The sequence below is a fragment of a genome, unplaced genomic scaffold, assembly GCF_019419815.1.
Source record: "Pyrus x bretschneideri cultivar Hongxiangsu unplaced genomic scaffold, Pyrus_bretschneideri_v1 Contig31, whole genome shotgun sequence".
Taxonomy (NCBI): Eukaryota; Viridiplantae; Streptophyta; class Magnoliopsida; order Rosales; family Rosaceae; genus Pyrus; species Pyrus x bretschneideri.
The window spans coordinates 5,025,092-5,032,427 of NW_025999624.1; the positions used below are offsets into that span (position 1 = coordinate 5,025,092).

Sequence of the window (7,336 nt, forward strand, 5' to 3'; positions counted from 1 at the left end):
CCAATAAAATACCGCATTATATTCTATCTTAGGTACAGATTAACAACCTATAACATGCAACATTAAATGTCCATGATTGTGAAACTTGCAAATATAATGAAAGGGGAAAATTCCATTTCCTTCAACAACACAAATAGAAAATAATCCCAAATTGACATCCAGCATGTAACATGCAACTTTGTCATTCATTTATCAGCAATCTAGTACCTTTCTCACCAATTACCCTATCTCACCAATTAGTTGTGATCCAAATACAAAGATGCTTTGTTTACAAAAACAACTTTGAATAAAAGTCCATGAGTATTCCAAAACTTTGGTCAACCAAAGACACTCCCATCCATATGTATATCAGAGGCAATTCAAGAGGTTGTAGATTAAGTCACGAAGTATAAATATAAATCAAAAGACACATAAATTTTATAATTGCAAGAAATTTAAAAATGACTAAGCAGCTTAATACAACAGTTAGCAGTAAAATAATTGTAAAAGAAATTACCATGGTTCAGGTAATCTGTTTAATAAACCATATTCATTGCACTCAAATGATCTGGAAGTTTTCTTGACAGCTTTATGGCAAAATGGGCACGACTTGTACCACCAACCTCTAGTCAAATCGAATCCAACAATAGTCGCTTTGCATGCAAAACTTGCATTCTGTTATGGAATCACACAATTTTTAAATAATGAAATGCATTTAATCATCATCTTGTAAACATGAAATATAAATGAATAAGAAAAAAAGCAATAGATAGCCAAGCAGGAGGAAGCGCTAAAATTTATTATTAAAAAGATGTGATCTTTGTTAACAGATATGTGATAAGAGACTAACTTTGTGTAAAGCAGGATCAAGTAGAAGGAGCTCATCAATCGTTTTGGACTCAAAATTAGGATTAACAGCACGGTCTACATACATCTCAGCTGAGGTGCGCAAGATTCGAAGATTCGAACAGGTGATCTCAAATGCTCAAACCTGTGTCGTGTATGTTTAGGTTGAGAAAGATAAATTGAAGAAATATAAACAACAAAGTTATTAAAGGAAGGTTGTTGATTTACCTTTTTTTGTATTGAGTGAGTTGTGGAATCTCTAGATTGAAAAAACAAGCAGTTGATCCAGTGTTTCCAAAAATAGGATTTCCTATATATAAAACATAACAATCAACAAATTGAAGGTATAAGTAGCCAAAGAAAGGACGTTGAGGTACAACCTTGGTATTATCTGACTTTGAGGCTTGTTAAAGTAATGAAGACGGGTGGTAAAAGGGATTGCATTCCACTATCCTCAAAAGTCGTTGCAACTTCTCCCTATAAGATGATCCTAACTGTTTCGTCCCTATAATTTTAAAAAATGTGATGTTTTATATGTCATAAATACGACGCCTTATGTATAAAGCGTAATTTGAACTTAACACAAACATGAATGACCTGATATCTTGTAGGTTAAGATCCCTCTTCTTCTCAATTCTTGAGTTTTGGATAGTCACATCTTCAATCGGCTGCACAGCCGTTAAACAACCAAACACATCTGCGAATGATATTTAGCGGTGAAAATGATTGCACACAAAAGGCAATGAATAAATTATAATAATGATTTCAGATGTTAGTACAACACGTAAAACCAAATTTGTTACCTGTAAGCTTAACATCGTTGTTGATTCGCTTATGAAGTTGATCAAGGTCAATCAAATTGAACCACTGCTTTGGGATTTCCTGGTTTGTTTTGTCAATGGGAATGATTGTGGTTTTCCTATTTAATTCAACTGAGGTAGGATGAAGGACAACTTTGCTCGATGTCCTGTTGTGAACAACACGAAATTTGCTAATCTCGTATGCATTGCCAACTCTCAGAAGGTCAAAAAAAAAAAATTGGATGTCTCGAGCTTTCATAGTTGCGCGAACTGCATTCCCCTGTTAGAAGGAGAAAATTAAAATAATACCTATTATTAAATGAGCGGGAGAATATTTAACATATGTGGTTTAAGAAGCTCAAAATCAGTGAGGATAGCACAACTGTGGCCATAAAGACATCATTTATGATAAAATACACCATAACAGTAAAGATTAGTTTATGAATTGAAATGACAGCAACTGAAGCAACCTTGTAAATGAACTTTTAATTATATTTTTATGGGTAAAACAAGAAACAAAACAAATTAAGAAAAAGAAGAATAGATGGTTTCTACTTAGTTTTGCTTACATATGTAAAAAAAAACTTTTTTAAGCAAAATTAAATATAATATCTATAGTGAAATGCAAAGAGAGCAAAAAGTGTCAAGAACACACTCTAAATTTTGTTTTTCCAAGAATGAAATTTATTGTAACACATGCCATTATATGGAGAAGATGAAATTTTGATTTCTTCTGGATTTGCATGAATGTAGTGGCCCAGTATAAAAATTGATATCGAGGCCCATGATAAACTTCTTTGGTAACTACTTTTTTAGTTTTCAAAATTTAACCTTTAGTTTTTAGTTTTTTTTTTTTTTTTTTTTTTTGAAAATTGAAAGTAGTTAAAAAACAAAAAATAAAAGCCAAAAAAAATAAAAATAAATAAATAACCGAAATGGTTATCAAACGGCCCCTTAATTACCAAAAAAAATGAAAAATTTTAATAAACTTTTAAAGTGCATTGTAGAATCACAATTCTATGTTGTTTGTTTTGATGGTGTGTGAACTGAAGACTACAATTCAACATTTGGGCATCTCCAGCTGTGCGCACAAAATGGATAGAACTCGTCGGCTAGCAGCGCAAATTACCAAGATCACCACCACAGACCAAAACATCCTTACCATTGATTGCTCACTTGCAAGTTGCAACTGGGTTGGTACGCCATCTTCAAGTCGTGGCCTTGAATCTCTCTTACATCAGTCTCATTGCAGTCACCATTCCTCCTCACCTAGCTACGCTATCAGCAAAAAATGAAGGCTTATTTTTAACTACGCCTCTTTAAACTTGATTTTAATCTCACTTTGCCCATGTAGCTAAGCTATCAGCAAAAAATGAATGGTGTGTTTTATATGTAAAAAATCCAAATCACAAGTCTTCGTTCGACTTGTCTAAGTTTCCTCACTTCGAAGTAGAAGCCGAGCAATGCAAGTCTCAGACGTAGAAGCCGGGCAAGTCTAAGTCGTGCACAAGTCTTGGTAACACCAACTCGTTTCCCTATTTTATGTGAATGTAATGAGTTCAAGTTTTCTATCAAATTAAAACCGAAAGACGAAAACTACTACGATTAAGGAGAGTATATATATTGTGTATGGAGAGAAGTCGTTTCCTACTCTCGAAAATGTTGTCTATGATACACTGCTTGTGTTATATCTATGTGATGATTATGGCTAATTACTTAATAGCAGGTGCATTAGCAATAGCTCATACCAATTTTAGCACAGATCAGTCTGCGCTTCTCGCTCTCAAAGCTCACATCACTAGTGACCCTCAAAACATCTTGGCCACCAACTGGTTGTTGGGGTTTAAAGAGGCTTCACTATCTTGAAGATATTTATCCCATAAAGAAGAATATAATGCAGCGAAAATTGATAGAAAAGAAAAAAAGAAACACTCAAGTTAATACACAAAAACTTTTTACTCTCACACAAACTAATACAAGAAGGATCACTCAAACACTCTTAGAAGCTATGGGTGCTTCTTCTACTTACTCTCACTTCTTACTACTTCTAACTGCTTGCTCTCTTAGTTGTTACCAGAGGTGGATCTACGAAGAGACCAGGGTGGTCTCGGGACCACCCGGAAGCTTGGATAAATGGTTGTGAGAACCTCCTAGGACCACCCAAGTCTGGGAAGTGGTAGAGAAGAGCAGCAGCCATGGTTGCTGCGCTGTGCAAAACTAGAGGAGGAAGAAGAAAGCTTTTTTTTTTTTTTAAATGACTTGGCAAAACGACATCGTTTTGAGCCAAGTCATTAAAAAAAAAATTTAAAACCCACGTGATAACAATTTGAAATTTAATAAAAGCCCATGGCTTTTTATTGGTCTGCTTTCAATCAAATTCAACTTTATCAAATATAATATACCTAATTGCATGCCGCTCCTATTCCTCATGCCACCCAAGCCAACGAAGGCCATCAACAGAAATTTCAGAATTTCTGTAAGTTTTCTAGTTTAGTGTCAGTTCATACTTATTTTTAGTGTTAGTTCATACATATTTATTGTTAATTTGTTTGGATTTTTAGTTTTATTTTTATTTTTTTAAGAACACTAATTAAAAACAAAAGGATGAACAGTGAATACATATATGTAAGGGTCTTTGATAATGGTTTTTGGTAAGGATTTTTGATAAAAAGTCAAACAATCAACACTAACGGGTTTTAAACTAAGTTCAGCCTTATTCTTTGTTAATTTCTTAAGATTTTTTCATATCTATTTTAGTGTTAGTTCATACATATTTAGTGTTGATTCGTTAGGATTTTCTAATATTACTTGGATTGTGTTACAATGTATTTTTTTTTTTTTTTTTTGTCGAAGATTATGTTACAGTGTTAGTTCATACATATTTTTTGTCGAAGTTGTATTTTTCCATTTATTTTTAATGTTATTTTCATATTTTTATTTTTGAGCTTTTATATTAGGACCACTCTGTGTTAAAATTATGGATCCGCCACTGGTTGTTACTTCTACTATTACAACACATACCCACCGCCTTTGGGCTTTGCATGACAACCACGCAAATTTACAAGCAACTAGACCTTTCTAGCATGCACACCGACTTAGGCTTTGCCTAATGTCCTCACAATTTTACAACTTCCAATATGCATTTCCACTAACAAAATTTCTAGAGTTTTCTAGCATGGTGCCACCGACATTGTGTATTGTTAGAATTCTCTAGCGTGTGCATGAATCTTTCTTTGTGCATGGGCTGGATCCATTGTCTTGGGCCAAGAGAAGATTAGCATTCAACATCCCCCCTTAATCTTGTCTTGTGACACCGATTGAGTTCCTCAATCTGACAAAGTCTTCTTGCCTGAGTGGCTTGGTGAATATGTCGGCGGCTTGGTCTTGAGACTTCACGTATTCAACTTGCACATCCTTTCTTGCAATGCACTCTCTTATGTAATGGTAGCAGGTATCTATTTGTTTGCTCCTATCGTGGAATACCATATTCTTTGCTAGAACTATTGTAGACTTGTTGTCGACATAGATCTCAGTTGGTTGTTCTTGTGGCATGCTTAATTCTTTCAGCAAGTTTCTCAGGCAGATTGCATGACAAATACATGGGCGTGAACTTAATAACATAGAGTAGTTTTGCAAGGCTACATCGAAATCCCCAACTATGAACTTAATTACACAACATGATCACAAAATATGTAAATATGAAGAACAACATAAGTGAAATTAAATCCATAGAAGAAACCCCCTGAAGCAATTTTGATGTGGAACTCCTTCAAGAATAGCGCAGCTGCGTGGTTTCTTTGATTGCAACACATGGTGAAGGAATAAGGTTTTGTTTTTGGAAGAAAGGCCAAAGAAAGAGAAGAGAGCTCTGGGTGTCCCCAAGAGAGGGCCTATGTAAAAGTGGTTGAAAAGTTAGGTTTTATAAGGAAAAAGAGGTTGTTACATAATGGCAACACATCCCAGTAATTAAGCATTTATTTCAAACCTCTTTCTTTTCTTTCTGTTATTGGTCTCTTAAGGGCCATATTCATCACCATCTTCAATGGTTCTCTCTCTACATCATAATCCTTATTCAATTCTCCACTTTCAACATCATTTTGCCTCATTTGCCCCCAAATGGACTCTAAAATACAATTGACCATACATTAAAACAAAAGAGGGTAAAACACAACTAGTTTAACTCAAAAATATCACAAAGAGGCTAGGAATTGATGGTATAATTGTATGAAGTATATGAGTTATCATAATGTCTTGCAGAAATCTTCACACTCATTCTTCTATATCAAGTTTGTCTCCGACTTGATATGTGAGTGCAATCTATCAAACATACGTTTTCAGACTTATTAAACTGGATTTGGATGCAGATGAAAGGAATGGCGGTGGCAATGGTGGGAGATGGAATCAATGACTCTCGGCCTTTAGTTGCAGGAGATGTTGGCATGGCAATTGGTGCTGTCACCGACGTAGCTATAGAAGCAGCTGATATAGTTCTGAGGAAGACCAACTTGGAAGATGAAGTTACAGCCATCGATCTCTCCTGAAAGACCATGTCTCAAATTCGATTGAATTGTGACTGGGCCCTGGGCTACAATATCCTTGGCATGCCAGTGGCGGCTGGAGTTTTGTTCCCTTTCAGTGGAATTCGATTACCACCGTGGCTTGTAGGTGCATGTATGGCTGCTTCATCTCTAAGCGTGGTATGTTCTTCTCTCTTGTTGCAGTCATATAAGAAGCCTTTGCTTATTCAGAGTGTCTCCAACGGCAAGTCTGCGTGACAATCTAGGTACATCTGACTAGTTTTCAACCTCTGGTTGCAATGAATTTGTAGTTTGTACATGCGATCGTGATTAATAATTTAGAAGCATAAGGCCCTGATTCTTTGACGAAATCCGAAGAGAGTTCAACTAGAGCTTGATTATCTGTAAACGTCGTCGAAAACATTTCCTACAGAAGATTGTAACTGTTATGTGTTTGGTAGCATTTGCTTTTGCATAAAATCTGGAAAGTTTACAGACCATAACAAATGTTGCACAATTCTAACTGTGCTTGTACAGTTCGGTAAGATTCTGCAATGGTTTGTTTTGAATCAAAATGCATGTCACCATAATCAATCTTGAAGTTTGTGGTGTGTTTCTCGACTTTGGCTGCGTTGCCGAAGCAATAATAAGATAAACTGCGGGATTTAGTCCCAAATTATTATCGAAGTGAAAATTAGGTTCTTAAATTATTTTTTTGATACATTCTTAAACACATTAGACACTGCTACTTTCATCTCTACTATTATATTTGAAGCAACTAGGATTCATGCCCGCGCGATGCGACGGGTCGAAAACTTTGTCATGTAATTAACAAATACATATAAAAAGGGGCAAGTAAAAGAGTCCACGAATTTCCATAGTGTAAATGTACTCCAACATGATCAGGTCAAAAGGAGATTCCTTCACTCTCAATATGGTTCATCAAAAGTAGTGTCTTATTTCTTCAAGTCAAACATGTAGGACAACACCTCACAATTGGTCTTAAGAATTGTTTTTCCAAAGAGACCCATTACAACGCGATATGAAAGAAAACAAAACATGAATAATATCAAGGAAAGTACATTCTCTGTCAAGTAAAATCTACGTCAGGTAATGAAGAAAATACAAAGTTTTCAGCTTTAATTTAATTATTATCAAATATTGAGGGAAATTAACAACTACCCATAAATGTTT

The 7,336-nt window shown here is 35.1% G+C and overlaps 1 long non-coding RNA gene across 1 annotated transcript; it reads left to right on the forward strand.

Annotated features, from left to right (window-relative positions):
- Positions 1-2,805: 2,805 nt before the first annotated feature.
- Positions 2,806-6,124, forward strand: LOC125480052. The gene is made up of 3 exons (XR_007260458.1): positions 2,806-3,141; positions 3,693-5,076; positions 5,990-6,124. It is a non-coding gene; the product is annotated as an uncharacterized LOC125480052 (long non-coding RNA).
- Positions 6,125-7,336: the final 1,212 nt, after the last annotated feature.